The 25,275-nt window shown below is 43.1% G+C and overlaps 2 long non-coding RNA genes across 5 annotated transcripts in view; one reads left to right on the top strand and one right to left on the bottom strand.

Annotated features, from left to right (window-relative positions):
• LOC135228914 (uncharacterized) overlaps positions 1 to 25,275 on the top strand; it is a 61,911-nt gene that overhangs the window by 15,312 nt on the left and 21,324 nt on the right. Inside the window, exon 1 of one of the 4 annotated variants that reach the window (XR_010319786.1) lies at positions 21,870 to 23,096. The exons of 2 other annotated variants lie outside the window; for them this stretch is intronic. This is a non-coding gene — a long non-coding RNA (uncharacterized LOC135228914). Of the gene's footprint in view, positions 1 to 21,869; positions 24,237 to 25,275 lie in introns of those variants that run through there. One more of the 4 variants, XR_010319784.1, reaches the window with a different exon arrangement.
• LOC111747764 (uncharacterized) lies at positions 20,810 to 24,968 on the bottom strand. The gene is made up of 3 exons (XR_010319787.1): positions 24,686 to 24,968; positions 21,763 to 21,875; positions 20,810 to 20,917 (listed from the first exon to the last, which is right to left on the bottom strand). It is a non-coding gene; the product is annotated as an uncharacterized LOC111747764 (long non-coding RNA).

The raw sequence follows: 25,275 nt of genomic DNA, 5'->3' as shown, positions 1-25,275 counted from the left end.
GAGGGCCTGGAAACAACAATGCCCCAATTGCAAAGAGCACACCCAAGCCCCAGATCTTGGCCTCTTAGTACCATTCTCCATTAAAGGGAACCATGGCTCTTTTGAAGAATGGTTGGTTCAAGGACTGGGGGAGGGAAAAGACAGGATGAGCCTGAAACAACTTGAGGTGCCAATAATACGGAAATGTTCAAAGAATGATGTAAGAAGGACACAGAAACTAGTTTGAAGGGGCTCGTACTGGCCAAACTAGGGACGATTTTAGCATCAAACTAATTAATGATAGTAATGGATTATAGCCCATTGAGTAAATAGGAAATCCAAGTCCACATTGATACAAATAAATAAATGAATCAATTGCAGGTTTGATGAAGAACAGAATATTTAATTCCAAAAGACCTCCCAGCAAAATACAGGCAGTCCTCGGGTTATGGACATCTGACTTACATACAACCTGTAGTTGTACAACCTGTAGTTATGAACTAACCCCCCATAAAGTCTATTATATTAAAAATTCAAGATATATTCAATGGTTCATAATAACAAATGGATGCTACTTTGCAATGCATATGAAAACATTATTGTTATTGTATTTTTATGTTAAATATGTTTTAGTGTATCTGGAAGTATTTCTTTAATGTTTTTTATGCATAGAAGGGTACACTATACCATATACTAAGACAAAAACTTGATTGACATTAGATACAAACATACCTAACTGTTCTGACTTACGTTACATTCGACTTAAAGGCAGACTTAAGAACAGAACTTATATGTAATCTGGGGACTGCCTGTACTTCTTAATTACAAATAGGAAAAGTTTAACTTTGTAGGCAGACACTACCTTGATCACTTGATATAAGTGAGCATCATCAGAAGTGGGACAAATCAAAATTATTTACCATGTGATAGGAGACAGTGAGAACAGAATATCACTTATGTGAAATTCTTGCCAAAGATATGTAACCTGAGCCTAATCATGAAGAAACATTGGACAAACCCAAACTGAGGGCATCATACAAAATAACTGCCCTACAGTTTCCCAAAGTGCCAAGGCCATGAAAGTGAAGGAAGGACAGAGGGACTGTTCCAGATTGATGGACATGGTGCAAATGGTTAAGCGCTTGGCAGTTAACTGAGGGGTTGGCAGATCGAGTCCACCCAGAGGTGCCTCAGAAGAAAGGCCTAGTGATCTACTTCCAAAAAATCAGCCATTGAAAGTCTTATGGAGCACAATTCTACCCTGACAAATCGGGGGTCGCTATGAGTTGCTTCAATGGCAACTAGATTGGGTTGTTTTCATGATAAAGAGATATGATAACTAAATACAGTGTATGATTCTGAACTGGATCCTTTTGCTGTCTAGAAACTGTATTATTGGCAAAATTTAATGGGCCTGAGGGTCTGGTGGTAGTACTGTATCAATGGTCATTTCCAGATTTTGATGGTTATATTGTGGTTATATAGGAGAATGTCCTTGGTTGTAAGAGTGATGTTCCTTATCTTAGCATCTTACTCTCAGATGGCTCAGGGGAAAGAAGATCTTTGCAAATTTTTAGTAAGACTGAGATTGTTTGAAAATAAAAATGGTAAAAAAAATGATTTATTTTCCTTTAGAAAAAACAAATGTGCTTGTAGGAACATGGCTTTTGAGCCAGTGAGAGCTATCAATTTTATATGTTTTATACTTGAATTTCTTTCTTAAAAATTTTTTTTTATTGTGCTTTAAGTGAAAGTTTACAAATCAAGTCAGTCTCTCATAAAAAAACTTATATACACCTTACTGTGTACTCCTAGTTGCTCTCCCCCTAATGAGATAGCACGTTCCTCCTCTCCACCCTGTATTCCCCACTTCTATTCAGCCAGCTCCTGTCCCACTCTGCCTTCTCATCTTGCCTCCAAACAGGAGCTGCCCACATAATCTCACGTGTCTACTTGAGCTAAGAAGCTCACTCCTCACCAGTATCATTTTCTGTCCAGTCCAATCCCTGTCTGAAGAGTTGGCTTTGAGAATGGTTCCAGTCTTAGGCTAACAGAAGGTCGGGGAACCATGACCTCTGGGGTCTCTCCAGTCTCAGTCAGACCATTAAGTCTGGTGTTTTTACTAGAATTTGAGGTCTGTATCCCACTGTTCTTCTGCTCCATCAGGGATTCTCTGTTGTGTTCCCTGTCAGGGCAGTCCTCGGTTGTAGCTGGGCACTATCTAGTTCTTCTGATCTCAGGCTGATGTACTTTCTGGTTTATGTGGCCCTTTCTGTCTCTCGGGCTCATAATTACCTTGTGTCTTTGGTGTTCTTCATTCTCCTTTGCTCCAGGTGGGCTGAGACCAATTGATGCATCTTAGATGGCCGCTTGCTAGCGTTTAAGACCCCAGACGGCACTCACCAAAGTGGAATGCAGAATGTTTTCTTAATACATATTCTTATGCCAGTTAACATAGACGTCCCTTGAAACCATGGCTCACAGACCCCTGCCCCTGCTACTCTGGCCTTTGAAGTATTCAATTGTATTCAGGAAACTTCTTTACTTTTGGTTTAGTCCAGTTGTGCTGACCTCTACTGTATTGTGTGTTGTCTTTCGTTTCACCTAAAATAGTTCTTGTTTACTATCTAACTAGTGAATATCCCTCTCCCTTCCTCCCCACCCTCTTAACCATCAAGGAATATTTTCTTCTGTGTTTAAACTATTTCTTGAGTTCTTATGATAGTGGTCTTATATACTATTTGTCCTTTTGCAACTGACTAATTTCACGTAGCATAATGCCTTCCAGATTCCACCACATTATGAAATGTTTCACGGATTCATTGTTCTTTATCGTTGCAGAGTAGTCCATTGTGTAAATATACCGTAGTTTATTTGTCCATTCATCTGTTGATGGGCACCTTGGTTGCGTCCTCTTTTTGCTATTATAAACAGTGCTGCAGTGAACATGGGTGTGCGTATATCTGTGTGAAGGCTCTTATTTCTCTAGGGTATATTCAGAGAAGTGGGATTGGTGGATCGTATGGTAGTTCTATTTCTAGCTTTTTAAGGAAGCACCAAATCGATTTCCAAAGTGGTTGTACCATTTAACGTCTTTACCAGCAGTGTGTAAGTGTTCCAGTCTCTCCATCTCTCCAACATTTATTGTGTTTTTCTGGATTCATGCCAGCCTTGTTGGAGTGAGATGCTATCTCATTATAGTTTTGATTTGCATTTCTCTAATGGCTAATGATTGAAAGCATTTCCTCCTGTATCTGTTAGCTGCCTGATTGTCTTCTTTGGTGAAGTGCCTGTTCATATCCTTTGCCCATTTTTTAACTGGGTTGTCTTTTTGTAGTTGAGTTTTTGCAGTATCATGTAGATTTTAGAGATCAGATGCTGATCGGGAATTGTCGTAGCTAAAAATATTTTCCCAGTCTGTAGGTAATCTTTTTACTCTTTTGGTGAAGTCTTTGGATGAGCATAAGTGTTTGATTTTTAGGAGCTCCCAGTTATCTAGTTTCTCTTCTGGTGTTTGTGCATTGTTAGTAATGTTTTGTGTACTGTTTATGGCATGTATTAGGGCTCTTAGCGTTGTCCCTATTTTTTCTTCCATGATCTTTATCGTTCTGGATTTTATATTTAGGTCTTTGATCCATTTTGAGTTAGTTTTTGTGCATAGTGTGAGGTATGGATTTTTTTTTTCAATTTTTTGCAGATACATACCTAGTTATGCCAGCACCATTTGTTAAAGAGACTGTCTTTTCCCCATTTAACTGACTTTGGGCTTTTGTCAAATATTAGCTGCTTATAGGTGGATGGATGAATTTATGTCTGGATTCTCAATTCTGTTCCATTGGTCTATGTATCTGTTGTTGTACCAGTACCACGCTGTTTTGACTACTGTGGCGGTATAATATGTTCTAAAATCAGGTAGTGTGAGGCCTCCCACTTTGTTCTTTTTCAGTAATGCTTTACCTATCCGGGGCCTCTTGCCCTTCCATATGAAGTTGGTGGTTTGTTTCTCCATCTCATTAAACAATGTCATTGGAATTTGGAACAGAATTGCATTGTATCTATAGATCGCTTTGGGTAGAATAGACATTTTTACAATGTTGAGTCTTCCTATCCATGAGCAAGGTATGTTTTTCCACGTATGTAGGTCTCTTTTGGTTTCTTGCATAGTGTTTTGTAGCTTTCTTTGTATAGGTCTTTTATGTCTCTGGTTAGATTTATTTCTAAGTTTTTTATCTTCTTCGGGGCTATTGTAAATGGTACTTATTTGGTGACTTTCTCTTTGTTGATGTAGAAGAATTCAACTGATTTTTGTATGTTTATTTCGTATCCTGATCCTCTGCTGAACCTTTCTATTAGTTTCAGTAATTTTCTTGAGGACTTTTTAGGGTTTTCTGTGTATAAGATCATGTCATCTGCAGATAGAGATACTTTTACTTCTTCCTTACCAATTTGAATGCCCATTATTTCTTTATCTAGCCTTATTGCTCTGGCTAGGACCACCAGCGCCATGTTGAATAAGAGTGGTGATAAAGGGCATCCTTTTCTGGTTCCGGATCTCAAGGGGAATGTTTTCAGACTCTCTCCATTTAGGATGATGTTGGCTGTTGGCTTCGTATAAATGCCCTTTATTTATGTTGAAGAATTTTCCTTCTATTCCTATTTTGCTGAGAGTTTTTATCATGAATGGGTGTTGAGCTTTGTCAAATGCCTTGTCTGCATCCGTTGATAAGGTCACGTGGTTCTTGTCTTTTGTTTTATTTATACGATGGATTACGTTGATTGTTTTTGTAATGTTGAACCATTCCTGCATACCAGGTGTGAATTCCACTTGGTCATGGTGAATTATTTTTTTGATATGTTGTTGAATTCTATTGGGTTGAATTTTGTTGGGGATTTTTGCATCTAAGTTCATGACGGATATAGGTCTGTAATTTTCTTTTTTGTGGTGTCTTTATTTTATTTTATTTTTTTTACCTGGTTTTGTTTATCAGGAATATGCTGGCTTCCTAGAATCAGTTTAGGAGTGTTCCATCCTTTTCTATGCTCTGAAATACCTTTAGTAGTAGTGGTGTTAACTCTTCTCTGAAAGCGTCATAGAATTCAGCAGTGAAGCCGTCAGGGCCAGGGCTTTTTTTTTGTTGGGAGTTTTTAAATTATCTTTTCAATCTCTTCTTTTGTTGTGAGTTCATTTAGTTGTTCTACCTCTTTTTGTGTTAGTTTAGGTAGGTGGTGTGTTTCCAGAAATTCACGAATTTCTTCTAGGTTTTCAAATTTGTTAGAGCCCAATTTTTCATAGTAATCTGATATGATTCTTTTCATTTTAGTTGGGTCTGTTGTGATATTGCCCATCTCATTTATTAGTCTGGTTATTTGCTTCCTCTCCTGTTTTTCTTTTGTCAGTTTGGCCAACGGTTTATCAATTTTGCTGATTTTTTCAAAGAATCAGCTTTTGGTTTTGTTAATTCTTTCAATTGTTTTTCCGTTCTCTAATTTAATTCTGGTCTAATTTTTATTATTTGTTTTCTTTTGGTGCCTGAGGGCTTCTCTTTTGTTCTCTTTCTGTTCAAGTTATAGGAGTAATTCTTTGATTTTGGCCCTTTTTTCTTTTTTGGATGTGTGCATTTATTGATATGAATTGACCTCTGAGCACTGCTTTTGCTGTGTCCCAGAGGTTCTGATAGGAAGTCTTTTGTTTCTCATTGGATTCTATGGATTTCTTTGTTCCGTCCTTGATTTATTCTATAACCCAGTCATTTTTGAGCAAGGCGTTGTTCAGTTTCCAAGTGTTTGATTTCTTTTCCTACATTTTCTGTTATTGATTTCTACTTTTATGGCTTTATGGCCAGAGAAGATGCTTTGTAATATTTTGATGTTTTGGATTCTGTTAAGGCTTCGTTTGTGACCTAATATGTGTTCTATTCTAGAGAATGTTCCATGTGCATTGGAAAAGAAAGTATACTTGGCTGCTGTTGGGTGCAGTGTTCTGTATATGTTGATGACGTCAAGTTGGCTGATTGTGGCATTTAGATCTTCTGTGTCTTTAATGAGCTTCTTTCTGGATGTTCTGTCCTTCACCAAATGTGGTGTGTTGAAGTCTCCTACTATTATTGTGGAGCTGTCTATCTCACTTTTCATTGCTGTTAGAGTTTCTTTTATGTATCTTGAAGCCCTGTCATTGGGTGTGTAAATATTTAATATGGTTACATATTCCTGGTATATTGTCTCTTTAATCATTATATAGTGTCCTTCCTTATCCTTTTTGGTGGGCTTAACTTTAAAGTCTATTTTGTCAGAAATCAACATTGTCACTCCTGTTTTTGATTGTTGTTTGCTTGATATATTTTTTCCATCCTTTAAGTTTTAGTTTGTGTGTGTCTAAGTCTAAGGTGTGCCTCTTGTAGGCATCATGTAGATGGATCGTGTTTTTTTTATCCATTTTGCCACTCTGTCTGTTTACTGGTGCATTTATTCCATTTACATTGAGCGTAATTATGGATAGATATATGTTTAGTGTTGTCATTTTGATGTCTTTTTTTGTGTGTTGTTCACAGTGCCTTTTTCCACCTAATTTTTTGTGCTGAGTAGTTTTTCTTTATGTATTCTGTTTTCCACTTTTCATTGGTGTTGATTTTGTTTTTGCTGAGTCTTTATGTTTTTCTTGTATTTTATTTTGATATGTGGGATTGTTTTTCTCCTTTGTGGTTACCTTAATATTTACCCATATTTTTCTAAGTTTAAACCAGACTTTTATTTCTTTATGTTGCCTTGACTTCCTCTCCATATGAAAGATCTTTGACTACATTTTTTAGTCTCTCTTTATTGATTTAACGTTGTCATCTGATTTCTCTATCTGTATTGATATCTTGTTGCACTGTCCTGTGTTCTAGTGTTGGGTTGATATCTAATGTTACTGATTTTCTAACAAGAGGTCCCCCTTTAATATTTCTTGTAGTTTTGGTTTGGTTTTTGCAAATTCCACAAACTTCTGTTTATCTGGAAATGTATTAATTTTGCCTTCATATTTGAAAGACCGTTTTGCTGGATATATGGTTCTTGGTTGGAATTTTTTTCCTTCAATCCTTTATATAAGTCATCCCGTTGCCTTTTTGCCTGCATGGTTTCTGCTGAGTAGTCCGAGCTTATTCTTATTGACTCTTCTTTGTAGGTGACTTTTCATCTATCTGTAGCTGCTCTTAAAATTCTCTTTATCTTTGGTTTTGGCAAGTTTGATTATAACATGTCTTAGTGACTTTCTTTTGGGATCTGCCTTGTGTGGGGTTCTGTGAGCATCTTGGATAGATATCTTCTCATCTTTCATGATCTCAGGGATGTTTTCAGCTAACAAATCTTCAGCAATTCTCTGTGTTTTTTCTCTTCTCCCTTCCTGCTCTGGTACTCCAAGTACTTGTAGGTTATTTCTCTTGGTAGAGTTCCACATGATTCTTAGGGTTTCTTCATTTAAAAAAAAATCTTTCATCTGATTTTTCTTTGAATATATTGGTGCCAAGCGTTTTGTCTTCAAGGTCACAAATTCTCACTTCTGTTTCCTCAGTTCTGCTCCTCTGACTTTCTATTTCTGAAATTTTATGGTTAATCTTCTGAATTTCTGATTGGTTTCTCTCTATGGATTCTTGCAGCCTATTAAATTTTCCATTATGCTCTTGAATAATCTTCTTCATTTCCTCCAGTGCTTTATCTATGTGTTTCTTGGCTTATTCTGCATTTTGCCTGATCTCCTTCCTGATCTCTTGAAGAGTTCTGTAAATTAATCTTTTGTGTTCTACGTCTGGTATTTCCAGGAGATGTCTTCATCTGGAAGATTCTTTGTTTTGATACAGTTGAATGTCTTAAAAAGAGATACTTTCATAAGAATTCATTAATTAAACTATCACTCTGATGGATGTTGAAACAGTGAAATACAACAAGCCTTCCCTTCCCTTCCTTAACATTCCCCCCTTAGGTGTTATTTTTTAAAAAACAACCTGTTGCCGTTGAGTTGATTTCGACTCATAGCGACCCTGTAGGACAGAGTAGAACTGCCCATGGGGTTTCCAAGGAGTGGCTCGTGGATTTGAACTGCTGACCTTTTGGTAAGCCGCTGATCTCTTAACCACTGCACCATCAGGGCTCCTAGGTGTTTTTTAGGTGTACTTTTTGTTTCGTCAGAATGAGAATCATTACTTTCATTCAGCAGCTCTCAGCTGGTAGCATATAAGTTTCCCTAACACCACATGTCTTTCAGTTTGTTATACTGTGGGTGCTTGTGTGTTGCTGTGATGCTGGAAGCTATGCCACCAGTATTCAAAGACCAGTGAGGTCACCCATGGCAGACAGGTTTCACCTGAGCTTCCAGACTAAGACAAGGAAGAAGAACCTGGTGGTCTACTTCTGAAAAGAATTAGGCAGTGAAAACCTTATGAATAGCAGTGGAACACTGTCTGATACAGTGCTGGAAGATGAGCCCCACAGGTTGGAAGGCACTCAAAAGACAACTGGGAAGGAGCTGCCTCCTCAAAGTAGAGTAGACCTTAATGAAGTACATGGAGTCAAGCGTTTGGGACTTTCATTTGCTGATGTGGCATGGCTCAAAATGAGAACAGCTGCAAACATCCATTAGTAATCGAAATATGAAATGTATAAAGTATGAATCTAGGAAAATTAGAAATTGCCAAAGGTGAAATGGAGCGTATAAAGTTTGATATCCAAGGAATTAGTGAGCTGAAATGGACTGGTATTGGCCATTTTGAATCAGACAGTCATATAGTGTACTATGCCAAGAATGATAACTTGAAGAGAAATGGTGTTGTATTTATCGTCAAAAAGAATATTTCAAGTTCTATACTGAGGTACAATGGTGTCAGTGACAGGATGACATCCATACGCCTCCAAGGAAGAACAGTTAATTATTCAAATTTACGCACCAACCACTAAGGCCAAAGATAAAGAATTTGAAGATTTTTACCAACTGCTGCAGTCTGAAATTGATTGAACATGCAATCAGGATGCGTTGATAATTACTGGTGATTGGAATGTGAATGTTGGAAACAAAGAAAAAGGTTCAGTAGCTGGAAAATATATGGCCTTGGTGATAGAAACAATGCCGGAGATCTTATGATTGAATTTTCAAGACCAACGACTTCTTCATTGCAAATACCTTTTTTTCAACAGCATAAATGGTGACTATACCCATGGACCTTGCCAGATGGAAAATGCAGGAATCAAATTGACTACATCTGTGGAAAAAGACAATGGAAAAGCTCAACATTATCAGTTAGAACTAGGCCAGGGGCTGACTGTGGAAAAAACCATCAATTGTTCATGTGCAAGTTGAAGTTGAAGCTGAAGAAAATTAGAACAAGTCCATGAGAGCCAAAGTATGACCACCTGAATTTAGAGACCACCTCAAGAATAGATTTGATGCATTGAACACTAATTACCGATGACCAGATGAGTTGTGGAATGACATCAAGTACACATACATGAAGAAAGCAAGAGGTCATTAAAAAGACAGGAAAGAAAGAAAAGACCAAAATGGATTTCAGAAGAGACTCTGAAACTTACTCTTGAACGTTGAGTAGCTAAAGCTAACGAGTAGCTAAAGAGCTGAACAGAAGATTTCAAAGGGTGGCTTGAGAAGACAAAGTAAAGTATTAAATTATGTGCAAACATGTGGAGTTAGAAATCCAAAAGAGAAGAGCACGCTCGGCATTTCTCAGGCTGAAAAAACTAAAGCAAAAATTGACGCCTCGAGTTGCAATACTGAAGGATTCTACAGGGAAAATATTAAACGATGCAGGAAGCATCAAAAGAAGATGTAAGTAATACAGAGTCACTATACAAAAAAGAATTGGTTGACTTTCAACCATTTCAGGAGGTAGCCTATGATCAGGAACTGATGATATTGTAGGAAGAGGTCCAAGTTGCACTGAAGGCATTGGCGAAAAACAAGGCTCAAGGAATTGACGAAATACTAATTGAGATGTTTCAACAAAAGGATGCAGTGCTGGAAGTGCTCACTCGTCTATGCCAAGAAATTTGCAAGATAGCTACCTGGCCAACCAGGTGGAAGAGATCCATATCTATGCCTATTCCAAAGAAAGGTGATTGAACCGAATGTGGAAATTATCGAACAATATCATTAATATCATGGCAAGTCAAATTTTGCTGAAGATCATTCAAAGCAGCTGCAGCAGTACATTGACAGGGAACTGCCAGAAAATGAAAGGGAATTCAGAAGAGGATGTAGAACCAGGGATATCATTGCTGATGTCAGATGGATCCTTGTTAAAAGCAGAGAATACCAGAAAGATGTTTACCTGTGTTTTATTGACTATGCAAAGGCATTCGACTGTGTGGATTGTAAGAAATTATGGATAACATTGTGAAGAATGGCAATGCCAGAACACTTAATTGTACTTATGAGGAACCTGTACATAGACCAAGAGGCATTAGTTCAAACAGAACAAGGGGATACTGTGTGGTTTGAAGTTAGGAAAGGTGTGTGTCAGGGTTGTATCCTTCCACCATACTTATTCAGTCTATATGCTGAGCAAATATTCTGAGAAGCTGGACTATATGAAGAACAGGGCATCAAGATCTAAGGAAGACTCATTAACAACCTGCATTATGCAGTGACACAACCTTACTCACTAAAAATGAAGAGGACTTGAAGCACTTACTGATGAAGATCAAAGACCACAGCCTTCAGTATGGATTACACCTCAACATGAAGAAAACAAAATCCTCACAACTGGATCAATAAGCAACATCATGATGAATGGAGAAAAGATGGAAGTTGTCAAGGATTTCATTTTACTTCAGTCCACAATCAACAGCCATGGAAGCAGCAGTCAAGAAATCAAAAGATGCATTCATTGCATTGGGAAAATCTGCTGCAAAAAACCTCTTTATAAAGTGTTAAAAAGCAAAGATGTCACCTGGAAGACTAAGGTTCGCCTGACCCAAGTCGTATTGTTTTCAGTTGCCTCATATACTTGTGAAAGCTGGACAATGAATATGACTGAAGAAGAATTGACGCCTTTGAGTTGTGGTGTTGGTGAAGAATATTGAATATACTGTGGACTGCCAGAAGGACAAACAAATCTGTCCTGGAAGAAGTACAGTGAGAATGCTCCTTAGAAGCAAGGATGACAAGACTACACCACATACTTTGGACACATTATTGGGAAGGACCAGTCCCTGGAGAAGGACATCATGCTTGTTAATGTAGAGGATCAGCGAAAAAGAGGAAAGCCCTCAACCAGGTGGATTGACACACTGGCTCCAACAGTGGGATCAAGCATAACAATGATTGTGACGATGGTGCAGGACCGGGCAGTGTTTTGTTCTGTTGTACGTAGGGTCACTATGAGTTGGGACCAACTTGAAGGTACCAAAGAACAATAAGAACAACCCCTGGGCACCCCCACCTCGTAATCCCCACAAGTTCAAGCACTTCCTCTGCTCTGCTTCAGACATTTGGGGTCCTTGTTTCCTTTCAACAGCCGCATTGATTCTCACATTGCACAGGGTTTCTCAAGCAATGGTATCACTGTGAAATGTTTAATCACCTGCTGGTACACAGTGTAGAAAGTAAACGTGGTTTGAAGTCAGGCCTGGGTTCAAATGCTGGCTTTGCTGTTTTCCAGCTTTGTGACCTTGAGCAAGCCATTTGTCCTTTCTAATCCTCAGTTTCCTCATTTTTAAAAGGGGGCTGATGCCTACCAGGCAGGGTAGTTGTGGGCTTTGGGCCCTCCTCTGAGACCACATTTGATTGATCTTGTAGTCGAAGCTATGTGGCAGGGTGGGTAAGAGCAGGTGCTGTGGAATGAGGCAGCCCTGGATAAAATTGCTACCATGTCACATAATGGGCAGGTCTCTTAAGCTCTCTGTGCCTCCCTTTGGTCATCTGTCATCAGGGTTAATAACTCTGAGGGTTAAATGAGATAACTAGTCAGTCACCTAGAGCCATGCCTGGTACAGAAGAAACATTGAGTAAACATCAGCTGTCATCACTCCTCTCTACAAGTGTTATAATCTCTCTTATCCATGATGCCCCTGCCCCCTCTGTGGTGTGTGTATTATCATCACAATGTACAATGCGTACACCTCATACAAAATAAGAAATTTCCCCTGCCTCCACGTGCCCCTTCCTGGCTTGGCCCCTTGAAAGGCACTGGGTCACCACAAATTCTCCCCTGGGAACCTGCACCCTCACAGTCTCCCTTTCTCTAAGGCTGGCAGAGGGGACAGGGCCACCACCTCAGCATCTCAGGGGTACCATCTTGTAGGGGCCTCAGGACCTTTTTGACAAAAATGGGAGCTTGGGAAGGAGGGAGGGAAGGATGCATGTTCCCGCCTGTGGTAGTTTTCTATTGCTAATATAACAAATTTACCAGCTTAAAAAAACACAAATGTATTATCTTACAGTTCTGGTGGTCAGAAGTCTAACATGGGCTCTCTGGGCTAAAACTAAGCTGTGGGCAGGGCTGTGTTCCTTCTGGAGGCTCGAAGAGAAAATTTGTTCTCTTGACTTTCACAGCTTCTAGAGGCTGCCTGCATTCCTTGATTTGCGACCCTTCTTCCATCTTCAAAGTCAGCAGTAGCCAGTTGAGTCTTTCTCACATCAAATCACTCTGGCAGTGACTCCCCTGTCTCCTTTCACTTATGAGGACCCTTGTGATTGCACTGGGTCCACCTGGATACTCCAGGATAATCTCCCCGTAGCAAGATGTTTAATTTAATCAAACCGCAAAGTCCCTTTTGCTACATAAGGAATGTATTCACAGGTTCTGGGGATTAGGACATGGACATCTTTGGGGGCCATTATTCTGCCTAGCAAACATCCCCTGCCTTCCCAGGCCTTTGGGTTGACTGCCACTGTCCCCATACTGGGGCCACAGAGGTGGACAGATAGGGCCTACACTCGAAGGAAGGAAGTTCCCCATCCCATGGGGGGAACAACAGGTCAACAGTCAATTAACATGGAGTGATTCCTGTAATAATAACTAGCAGTACTCTCAGCATTTACTTCACTGTTTCTCTGGGCCAGACACTGGCTGATGACTTTACATGAATCATGCTTTTCTCACAACAACCCCACAAGTACAAATTTTTATCACCAGCTTACAGATGAGGAAACTGAGGCCCTGAAGGCTTCCTGTGTTCTCATCACTCCTAAATACAGCTCTTTGCAGGGGTCCTCCCTGATCTTCTCAACCTCCTCCACTTCCTTGTTACTAGGCTCAGTATCTTAATCTCACGGTGGCCCCTGCTGTCTGTCCTCTGCCTTCAGCCAGGACCTTTCACCTACCTAATACTACAACCCCTCCAACTCCTGGTCCAAACCTGAGCTCTGCTTAGAGTCAAAATGACCAGTCAGGGTAGAAGAGCCATGAGTGGCTAATGTGGCTCCATGGGTGGCTGTGGCCAGCTGGTGAGGTCTGGGTGTCACCAAGTATAGCTCAGCCATGAACTGTCCAGGTTACAGCCATTCCCGCCTTTGCCAGCAGGGGGCTTCTCACCTCCCAGACAGGGATGGCCCCAGAGAAGACAGAGAATGGACAGAGGATGGAATATTCACACCTGGGGGGTCAGAGGCCTCTGGGTGTGTGGGCCCCCGGCTGGGGTGTCTTGTGGAGCCTTCCTCTCTGCATGTTGTTGTAGTGTAAACACACCACACGTCTGTTTAGATTTTAAAAAAGAGTTTTATTATGGCCAAGAAAGTGTTCTGCAAAATGGGGAGACACAGTGCTGGGAGAAATCCAACAATGTGCTTGGGGAATGGGTGGGGGCGGCTACAGTAACACAAAGACTTATGAAGAAAAAAAACTTCAAGCAAAAGATCATTGTTTTGTTAGGTGCTGTCGAGTTGGCTCCTACTCATAGCGACCCTATGCACAACAGAATGAAACACTGCCCGGTCCTGAGCTATCCTTACAGTCATTGTTCTGCTTGAGCTCATTGTTGCAGCCACTGTGTTAATCCACCTCGTTGAAGGTCTTCCTCTTTTCCACTGACCCTGTACTCTGCCAAGCATGATTTCCTTTTCCAGGGACTGATCCCTCATAACAACATGTCCAAAGTACGGAAGATGCAGTCCTGCCATCCTTGCCTCTAAAGAGCATTCTGGTTGTACTTCTAAGACAGATTTGTTCATTCTTTTGGCAGTCCATGGTATATTCAATATTCTTCGCCAACACCACAATTCAAAGGCGTCAGCTCTTCTTCGGTCTTCCTTATTCATTGTCCAGCTTTCACATGCATATGATGCAATTGAAAATACCATGGCTTGGGTCAGGCACACCTTAGTCTTCAAGGTGACATCTTTGCTCTTCAACACTTTAAAGAGGTCCTTTGCAGCAAATTTACCCAATGCAATGCATCTTTTGACATCTTGACTGCTGCTTCCATGGCTGTTGATTGCGGATCCAAGTAAAATGAAATCCTTGACAACTTCAATCTTTTCTCCGTTTATCATGATGTTGCTCATTGGTCCAGTTGTGAGGATTTTTGTTTTCTTTATGTTGAGGTACAATCCATACTGAAGGCTGTGGTCTTTGATCTTCATCAGTAAGTGCTTCAAGTCCTCTTCACTTTCAGCAAGCAAGGTTGTGTCATCTGCATAACACAGGTTGTTAATGAGTCTTCCTCCAATCCTGATGCCTTGTTCTTCATATAGTCCAGCTTCTCAGATTATTTGCTCAGCATACAGATTGAATAGATATATTGAATATATATATATATATATATAGAATATATATATTGTTAATTGGTTAATGTATTCAAAGCTACAAGTGGCAACACCTCCGTTGACTATCCTGGCAGGTATTGACATACTTTGCAAGGATGACTCCAGGTGACAGGATCCTGGCTGATCTCTAAAACCACTTGTTTTCTGGCACCTAGACATCTGTAGTCCATGTTAAATTGAGTTACTTTAGCATTATGATGGGAATTCTGTTGAAAATATAAGAAAAGTTTTAGGATAATTATATCTAATACTTAAGGAGGGAAAAACGTTTTTGGTACAGAGAAGCCATAACTTTGTAACATTAATTAATTCTAAGTTTTAAGGGGGGTTAGGTCCCCCTTGGGTTTAGGCTGAGCAAGTTTATAAAGAAAATGTAAGGACCCAAGGACAGGTTAGAAAAACATTTTTTGAGGGAGGGTGAAGGAGGCATTTTCTGAAAACTGGCATAGTAGTTAGAATCACATGTTTCACAATTCTGTCTAACATGTATAGGTCTTAAATTATATATATATTTTAACATTGGCCATTTCTAACTGCAAATGCTTCCTCTAGCAGGAAAACCACATCTATCTAAGTAGGTCAGGGTACAGTGGAAGGCTTTGCAAAAATGACAAGCTGCATTGTATGACAGAAACTTACACCTAGAAATCTAAGATGGAGTTGCTTAGGACAAGAAAGGATTGAGGTCAAACCCCAGCTGGAAGTCCAGTCATGCCAAGGGTTTTAGCTTTGGAATGCTCTTTATCACAGTGGATAGCTGGGGGTAGCCTAGGGCTGGCTCTGCCCCTTCCTTCTGAAGGGACTGGTTTTAGTCAGTGCTCTTCAGGGTTTTCTGCATATGCCGTCTTTGGAACCATGAGTTATCACAGCGTCCATCTGTTTGACACTTAGGTAATTTATCCAAACAGCGGGTTCACATATTTTGAAATGATTTTTTTGATATTTCATTTTCATTATACCAAACCAAAAATCAAACCCATTGCTTTCGAGTCAATTCTGACTCGTAGCGACTCTATAGGACAGAGTAGAACTGCCCCATAGGGTTTCCAAGGCTGTGATTTTTATGGAAGCAGACTACCACATTTTCCTCCTCTGGAGTGGCTGGTGGGTTTGAACCGCTGACCTTTTGGTTAGCAGCCGAAAGCTTTAACCACTGTGCTACCAGGGCTCCTCATTATTTATTATAGCCATGGTTTATTTAGTCACTCTCCGTTGGATATTTAGGTAGTGTTTGATTTACTTTTTTGCCATCCTAAACTAGCGGTGGTGGGCATTCTTATACATACACATAAACCAGGAAGAGGTAAGCAATGTGTATACAGTAACACTGTAATAGCAAAAAAACTGGAAACACTGGGGTGATGTAAAATGGTAGCAGTAGTGTCAGAACTTGTCGAACTTCACGGGGGATAATGAGAATCAAGATCAGTACAAGGCTGATCTCTACGAGGTACAGGTCAGATATAAGAAACCTTTTAACTAATTCTGACACCAACTGTCCTCCCCATGGCACTCTACTGTGCTGGGTTTGGTAATTCGTTGCGATGGCCACACAGAACTCATAGTGATGCAACTTGTCTTTTTCCCTCCTTGGATCTTTGTTTATTCCCCCTATCCTGCTGGCAATAAGGAATAAAGGATCTGTGTAGGGTGTGAACGTCTTGCTGATTTCAATATTCTTTTTTCCCCCATTTGATTGACTGGCCACAAGAGAAAGCACTATGTCTGAGGAAGTGCACACGTTTTAGAATTTTCAGGTCAATAATAAGATGAGATCCATTTTTAAAGTTTTGAGTCCAAAGAATGTGTTGCAAGTGCATGTCGGAATAGAATGCGTCGGCTTCACACTGGTTTGGGTAAAACGTTAAACTTATAAGGCAAGTGTAGTGAAATATTTTTATACTCCTTTACAATTGGGTACTAATCTCTGCCTGAAGGAATTTTCAGCACCAAATACTCATGTACATAAAAGGAATTTATGTTCAAAGTCAGATATTTTAAGCAATATCGCATGGATTATTATTTCATCAATGGGCACTGCCCCTGTAGATTTAGAATAGGGGCATAGGAAAGGAGTCTTTGAACATATTTGCATTACTCTCCGGGGTACCATGGTCGGAACGGCACTTGGAGCAGCCAGGCAGGATACACCACTCATCCACGTGGAGAGCAATGGGAAGCAGAATACCCTGCCCACGGTGTGAGCATCTGCACGATACATTCTCTCCTCTCTGGTGCCCTGCTGTGTTCATCAAAAGGAACCTTTGAGAGAGTGAAAAGGAAAGCACGAAGTACTCATATACAGGATATATAAAGAACTCCTAAAAATCAGTGGAAAATATAGACGTATTTGACCTTATGATGTCACAGAGATCAGTAGTATCAAAGAGAAAAAAAAAAAACTAACCTGGTTAATACCTCAAGCATCTCTAATGATGCCCTCCTTTTCATTCCTGACTATTGATCAATTTTACTTTCTCGATTTTTAAATTCATCTTGTTGGGAGTTTATCAATTCTATTAATCTTTTCAAAGAATCAACTGTTGCCTTTCTGGTTTTACTATATTGTTCATCTGTATTCTTATTTCTTTGATTTTTGCTCTCATATTTATTACTTATTTTGGATTCAATTGGCCATTTTTTTTTCAATAGCTTCTGGAGATGTAGACTTAGATTATGAATTTCCACCCTTTCTCCTTCTCTAATATATGCAGTTAAGACTTTAGATTACCTCTAAGCATTGCTTCACCTGTATCCCATACAATTTGTGGCATTGTCTTAGTTACCTAGTGCTGCTATAACAGAAATACCACAAGTGGACGGCTTTAACAAAGAGAAATGTATTCTGTCACAGTTTAGGAGGCCAGATGTATGAATTCAGGGTGCCAGCTCTAGTGAAAGGCCTCCTCTCTCTCTCTCAGCTCTGGAATAACTTCCTTGTCATCAGTCTTCCTGTGGTCTAGGAACTGGTCAGCGCAGCGACCCTGGGTCCAAAGGACATGCTCTGCTCTCGGCTCTTCTTTCTGGGTGGTAGGAGGTCCCTCTCCTCTCTTCTCGCTTCTCTCTTTTATATCTCAAAAGAGATTGACTCAAGATACAACCTAATCCTGTAGATTGAGTCCTACCTCATTAACATAACTGCCTCTAATCCTGCCTCATTGACATCACAGAGATTAGGACTTACAACACACAGGAAAATTACATCAGATCACAAAATCGAGGACAACCACACAATACTGGGAATCATGGCCTAGCCAAGTTGACGCACATTTTTGGGGGACACAATTCAATCCACAACACCCATCGTCATTAACGTTTGGTTAAAAATATTTTCGAATTTTCAGAGTGATTCATTCTTTGATTCATAGGTTAGTTAGAATTATATTTCTTCATTTCTAGGCGGTCAGAGATTGTCCAGTTATGTGGTCAATGTCTCCAACTCAAAGACCTCTGGGGGTGTGCTGTCCTCTCCATCAGATCCAGATGTGGCTCTTCTTGCTGTGAAGACCTGAACCTGCCTGCTAGGCTGCCACACGACATTTCGAACCCCAGCTTGTGTGCATGCTGGGGAGCCGAGGGCCACTTAGTCCCTCAGCCTGCCCACGTGCTGTGCAAACAGGAGTCCTTTAGATCACTCTTTCGGATCTTGGACGCTGGGGAGGCAAAGGTCCTTCTGCTAGTCAATTATCTTTTAAAGAAATTCACATAATATGAAAAAACTTATACCTCCCCACTGACCAACATCAACGCCCTAGAAAATACCCAAATGGCCTAAACACTACATATCCACTTGAGTGGTGCAACATCTAAACCTTGTTCAAAAACATACAATTTTGGGATCAATTTTTCACATGATGGTCAAGCCTCCCCCAGTGCTGTAGAGCCAGGTCTCTGCCTATTCATTCATTTGATTTATCAGTGGGTCAGTCTCCAGCCTGCTTGATCTGGAGAGAGGATATGATATGTCTGTGCTTTTTTGCTCCTAATCTGCTATAATGTAAATGAAGAGTGACTTGTCCAATGGACCTTCCACTCTGGGCTACGAGAGGTGTCCTTTCAGCATCTGCTGAACTTTAGAGCTACCTCGAAAGACAACAGAGTCACACGATTCAGAGATGCACTATTATGGCTATTTAACAGAAATAGGGCTGCACCTACTTTCAGGCAAAGCTGGTTTAGCGTAGAGTTTGCCCTAAATAAATAGCTGTAGATATGACTCTAAATGTAATGGAAATGTCAAAATAAGCCTTGAAAAAAAAAAAGGGTAGGTAATAATTTTAAAAAGGAAGGTAGGGCCTCCCCGCCTTTCACGATCTGGCTTCTGCTATGTTCCCTCCTCATCACCTACCTACCCCACGTGTACTTTATATCCACTTCTGTGCTCCTCTCGGCTGTGAGAAGTGCTTGTGACTACACACGTGTACACACATTTGCATGTGTGCGAGGACCGTTGCGACAAACACGTTTATCACAATTCAACCTGAGTCTTAGTTTTCTCGTTTGTTAGTTTTTCTCCGGTGCCAGATGGACTCAGCTTCAGTTTCCCTGGTAACCAGTTTGGATCTTTGTCTCAATCTCTGGTCACACACACACGCACGCACGCACGCACGCACGCACGCACAGAGAGAGACACAGAGAGAGAGATGGAAAGGCATGTTTCCCATCTCTTACGGCCTTTCCAGCTGTTGCCTGAGACGACTGACCCAGTGGGGTGAGCAGCAGAGCGGTTACCAAGACAACCTAATTCCAGACCCCTTTCCAGCACTGAGGCCCTTCTCCCTCCACCTGCCAGCTTGGACTTCACCTGAGAATAGGGATGTGCTTTGGCTAAGAGTGAAGGAGGAGGGGTATGGCTGAGGGTTTTGATATCTTGGGATCCCCTCAGAAGGGACTGGAAGAGGCCGAGAGTCACAAAGAAAGTTAGCTGTAGAGCCCAGGAGAGGTAGCGTGAGATACCAGAAGACAATGAAGACCATAAGTATAGTTCCGTGATCTTCTGCAGCCGTACACAGTGCGAGAACCATCTCCTGAAGCCAGGCTCCAGGGCTCAGGCCCTGGGAGATGAGGTCTGGGTTATCTAAAGATAAGGGAGCCTGGTGTCACTTGTGGAGGGCAATGAGATGCCTCGAGGGGGCCCTGCTCACTCAGCAACAGCTCTCAACCGTTGCACACTCTGTGGGTCTCTCTGTCTGCTCCTCTCTTCTTTCTGTGCTCTGTTGTGGGGGTCCATTTATGGAGGTTTCGAAGGAGTCCTGGGTTAAAGGAGAAGAGGAGGCAAGGACGGCACATTCCCATGCTAAATGTGGACAGATGAGACGGTGGGCAGGAGGAGCTGGTGGAGGTGGGGTGCCGAGATCACAAAGTCACTGGGTGCTCCTCAGAAGGCATGGGCACTGTGGTTATTTATTCTCTCTGACTGGTCTGATCTTCATCATGAGTGCCCACCCTCTGGACTGAACGATAAGGGGGAAAAAGCCACTGAATGTATGTCTAATCCGTAAGTGTCGTTTGTGAATGGTCCGTTTGTATCAATGCTCAATCTGTTTGGTGAAAGTGCTCTCAGTATAAAAATGGCATGGGGGCAGTGTCTGACGTCCTCAAACCTTACAAGGAGGAAGGAGAATCGGGATCAACAGCCCGAGGCTGATTCCTATGAGGCGGGGGCCAGACATGCCTCCTCTCTCTGCCAGCTTTACCAACTCTGACACCAACTGTCCCTCCCACAACACTCTCTACTTCTCTGCTGGGTTCAATAATTCATTGCAATGGTCACACAGAACTCACAGACCATACTCACAATTATGGGAGTTTATTAGGGAAGTAACAGGTTACAATTCAGGCTCAGGAACACTCAAGGATATAGTTCTTCGATCAGGACAGCCTCTTCCCAGCCATGCTCACAGGCACGCCTCTCCCTGGCCCTAGGCCTCTGCCCAAAGGCACTCAGCTTTCTCTCGCCGTGGGCCAGGAAGCCCACTGTGCCGTCTCCTGCTGCCGGCTCTCTGCCGCCAGGTCTCTGCTGTCACTTCTCACTGCGTTTAGTGTTACAGTTCTCTGTCTGTTTCCTGGTTCCAGGAGCTTCTCAGCACAGGGATCCCAGATGGAAAGGATGTGCTGGTTCCTGGCTGTTCTTCCTTGGTGGTGGTGGGCTCTTCTCTTCCCTGCCTCTGAGGTGGCTCATTTGAAGCCCTGCGAGATGGCAAGACAGGCCGATCCCTTTGGTGGGCCACAGTTACCCTATCACACGGTCCCGCCCAATCACCTGGGTGGTCGTTACAAGACCATGGCTAGAAAGGCAATATTGAGTAGTTCATTACACCACACTCAGATTTCCACCCAGCCCCATGATGTTTCCCCAGTGGGGAAGGGGTATGGCTTATAAGTCTCCGAGGTGCTGTGGGAAGGGGATCTCTGACCTATTCAGGTTGCTCTCAGGGTCCTCAGTGGTTTCTGCGACAAGGATGACACGTGGCCCTGGGTCCTGCTGGGGATGCTGACCTCCATCGCCCATGTCCATGGCTGGTGTAAGTTGTATGTTTGTCTCTCATCTTGGTCAGGGCCTGGTGCTATGCCCTGGCTGACTTGGCCTCAGCTCCTCTGTGCTGGCATCTGCAGACCCTCTGAATCTGGGGCCTCTCCTCCCTTCCACCAGGGCCAGCACTGTCCACTCCATAGCCACAGCTGCAGGGTCACCTAGCCCCTTGCCAGGTTGGGCTTCCTTTATGGTAGAAGCCCTGGCTCTGGACTCAGCCATTTTCCACATCCCCGCTTCAGGGAATGAAGCCCACCCCGCCAGGGTCTCACCTACCCCACAGCAGAAGCCAAGGTCAGTTCAGAAAGCTAAATTCCCAAATTCTAGCCACCCCTCTGCCCAAGGGAGCTGCTGGGTCATCCTGTAAAGTGAATCCTCTGGGTCCCAAATGTGAATGGGGGCAAACCCCCTTTACATGGAGTGCCCCTCCACCTCTCTGACACACTCCCTTGTCTGAGATGAGGCCCAGAGAGGGCAGACTGAGACACGAGTAGTGTCTTACCTCCATCTGCCACTGCCTCCGTGTGCCTTCTGATCTCCTGCGGCTGGGAGACAACACTCTCTTCGACTTGTGTTTCATGTCGACCAAAGGCACATTCACCTCCAGAATTCAGCCTTATTGGAACACAGGGAGAAAGAGAGTGGCTAAATGATTAAAGGATAATAATAATAACCACAAAATAGAAGAGATTACAAAATAGGACTCCCTTATACCTCATCAGCAGGACAAGAGCTCTGTAAAAATAAGCTCGGGGTTCAAAGAGAGGCATCACGCTTAAAACCGGGCCTACGAGCTGCTGTGTCAACGGTCTTAATGTGAGTGTCCAGAGAGCTTATCTCCTAAGCGATCTGTCCCCATCCTCTTCTGCCAACTATTCAGGATAGTTGAGCTGTGCTGCTCAACTCTCCTGAAGCATGTGATGTGTTCCAGGAGGTACAGGGCCAAGCGCGGGTGTATGTTCATGTCTGCATGCGTCCTAGAACTTTGTGGAAGCCCTGGAAACCTTTTGATTGGCCAACATCTTCCTCTTTCTCCCTCTAATTTATCATGGATATGTCATTTAAAATGGCAGTAATTTCACAATTTAGAAGGAAAACAAGGTAGGTAAATGTATTCATTACAGCTTTTATACACACACCCAGAGTCCTACAGGAGTTACTGTGGGCATATATGAATTGCAAAACGATTTGTAGAATTGACGGGAGATTCTTCAGTAACTTCTCTCCCCTCCCCTACTCCCCTATAAGGAGGCAATAACAGGTCTCAAGTGGCCCTTTAATCGGCATTCAACCAACATTTATGGAACCTCTCTTAATAGGTTTTTGGCACTCTTGTAGAATCCGGTAATATACCATTTAGGTGGGTCAACAGAAGACCAACCAAGCAGTGAATAAATAAGTTCAGATCGGGATACGTGTTAGGAAGAAAACAACGCAGCTCATAGGCTAGAAACCTGCTCCTTTACACAGGGTGGTCAGGGAAGGCCTCTTGGAGAAGGTCAGACTTGAGTAAAGACCCTAAGGTTCAGAAGAAAGACCTGGGGGTAGACTCTTCCGGCAAAGAGAACTGCAATTATAGAAGCCTTAATGAGGAAACAAGCTTGGCATGTTCAAGGAACAGAACTAGGGCAGTGGTATTGTAGTGAAGGCAAGAGATGATGAAATTGTTTGGATGTGAAAGTAGAAGGAGGGGCTGGAAACAGGATATACTCAGAAGATCCAATCAAGAGGCCTTGCTGATGGATTGCAGTGGAAAACAAACAAAACACATCCAAGAGGTGTGCTTGGGACATGCTAAATGCAAGATGCCTCTGGGGGATTCAAACAAAGAGACAGGTAAGTCTGGATCTCAGGGGACAAAAAGGTTGTTCCACGAGAGAGAAATTTGGAAGATCACACTATGCAGATCATGTATGATGGCAAAATGGATGAAATCACCCAGGCAGAGAGTGTAGCATGAGAAGGGGGCCTGGTTAAAAGTCATGCAGAAACAGGTGCAAATAATGGACACCGAGAAGGCGTGCAGAGGCTATTGTAGTTGGAGGGACAATCAGGAGAGTACACCACCACAAATCTAAAAATAAAAAATAAAATGAAAGGAAGGAAGGAAGGGAGGGGTGGGGGAATGAAGGGAAGGAGAGTAGGTTTCAAAGGAGGGAATTGTCAAATACACCAAAGGCACTTGGGCGATATAGTATGATGAGGATTAATTAGGTCTTTGGTGCCCTGGTGGCACAGTGGTTAAGTGTTTGGCTGCTGGCACTTTGAATCCACTAGCAGCTCCCTGGAAACCCTACGGGGCAGTCCTACTCTGTCCTGTAGGGTCGCTATAAGGCAGAATCGACTCGATGGCAATGGGCTGGTTTTTTGGTTTTTTTCTTGGTACCCTTGGAAAAAGCACTTTCCTTTGGGGGGAATGAGGGTAGAAGCTCAACTGCAAACAGAATGGTTATACAATAAGTGGAGACATGTTTGGTGTTTGGAGCATCAGGGAAAATGTGGCAGCACCTTGGAGGAAAATGGGATAAGGCTTTATATATTATTTCATGCTGTTTAAGGTGTAAGAAACAAGAGCATGTTCGTAGATGATGGGATGACCTAGTGGAGACGGAGAAGGCGATGATTCAGGAGAAAGGAACGATAATTGCAAAAAGCCTACCCCTTGAGAAGGTGGAAAGGCATTGAATCCAGAGCAGAGGTGAAGGGTCCAGCCTCAAGTAGGATCTGGTAACTTCCTCCAGAGGGGCAACACAGAATACAAGTGCCGATTCAGGGTTTTGGGGAAGTGGTGAGAGAGTGCCTGTCTGATCATTTGTTTTTCCAACAAAGTATCAGTGAATATCTTGAGAACAGTGGGTGATGGTTTCTGTGGAGTGGAGAGTGCAGAGAGTTACTGGGGTTTTACCAGGAGAGAAGGGAGAAAGGAGCCAAAGAGGTGTGTTTGACCTGGAGAGTGAACAGCTCTGAGTAAGCAGGGTAAGGAAGGGCCTGGGGATTGTGAGGAACGCGGTGTGGTGGGTGGTCTGGGGTCTCCACGAGGTTGAAGCCTCTGGATGCAGGGGCAGTAGAGGGAGTGAGCTGGGAGGAAGGGACGTGGTGTTGGTGATGATGAGGGAGGAGGGATCAAACAAATGGAGATCATGGAGGGTTGCACGACCATGGGCGCGGGGAGGCTCAGGGGGCGTGGAGGAGAGCATCCCCGAGGACTCAGAGGCTCTGGTGGTGGCCGGGTCAGCCTCGGGGATGCTGAGATCCCCAGGAAGGACGAGGAGGGAGGGCGGAGAAGACGGTCAGTGTGCCAGGAGAGCAACTTGTCCCAAAGCTAGGGAGGGTGGCTGGGTGGGAGAGGGTGGCAGGGGCTTGGTAGCGGTCCCGCACGGGGGCCGTCGGGCGGCAGGAGCTGGACATCCCGGCCCGACCCTTACCAGTCACCTCACAGAGGCCTCCCGTAAGGTCACCAGCTTGCCGACACCGGGAGGGACGCCGGCAGGGACGGCACTCCGCTCCCACCCGCAGGCCCAGAACCCGCCAATCCCAGGCAGCCCCGCCCACCAGGCCGAGTCCCGCGCAGGGTGGAGTGACGTCCTTTTTCACCGCTGTTGCTATGGTTCCGAGGGCGGGACTAGGGGAGGCTTCCGGTACCTGGGACGGTTGGCCGCGGATGCTTGGGCCGGAACCGTTCTCCCCCCCCCTCACCTTCCTCCCGCCTCGCTTCCTCTGCCAAGTCTCCAGGGGTAAAAACCAGCAGGAAAGAGCCTCCCCCAGCCCCCACCCCCTCCCCCCGTTCCGGTCGCCTGCGCTTTCTTCGACCTGTAGATGGCAGTGCTGCGCCGTGCGGGCGCGCGCGTTCCGCGCCTCCCCCGCCCCTTGTGCTTGAAAAAACGCGGCGGAGGCGTTCCAGGCAGAGGTGGGGTTGCGGCTTCTTGGGGATGGTTCCCAAAAACCTCGCCACCCGGGGACAAAGCCGGCCCTTTTGATTTTCAAATTGACATTTGAAAAGCTGCGTGGGGCTGCT

Source organism: Loxodonta africana, chromosome X (genome assembly GCF_030014295.1).
Source record: "Loxodonta africana isolate mLoxAfr1 chromosome X, mLoxAfr1.hap2, whole genome shotgun sequence".
NCBI lineage: Eukaryota > Metazoa > Chordata > Mammalia > Proboscidea > Elephantidae > Loxodonta > Loxodonta africana.
The sequence above is the reverse complement of the archived record's forward strand: the minus strand, read 5'-3'. Positions and strand labels throughout refer to the sequence as shown.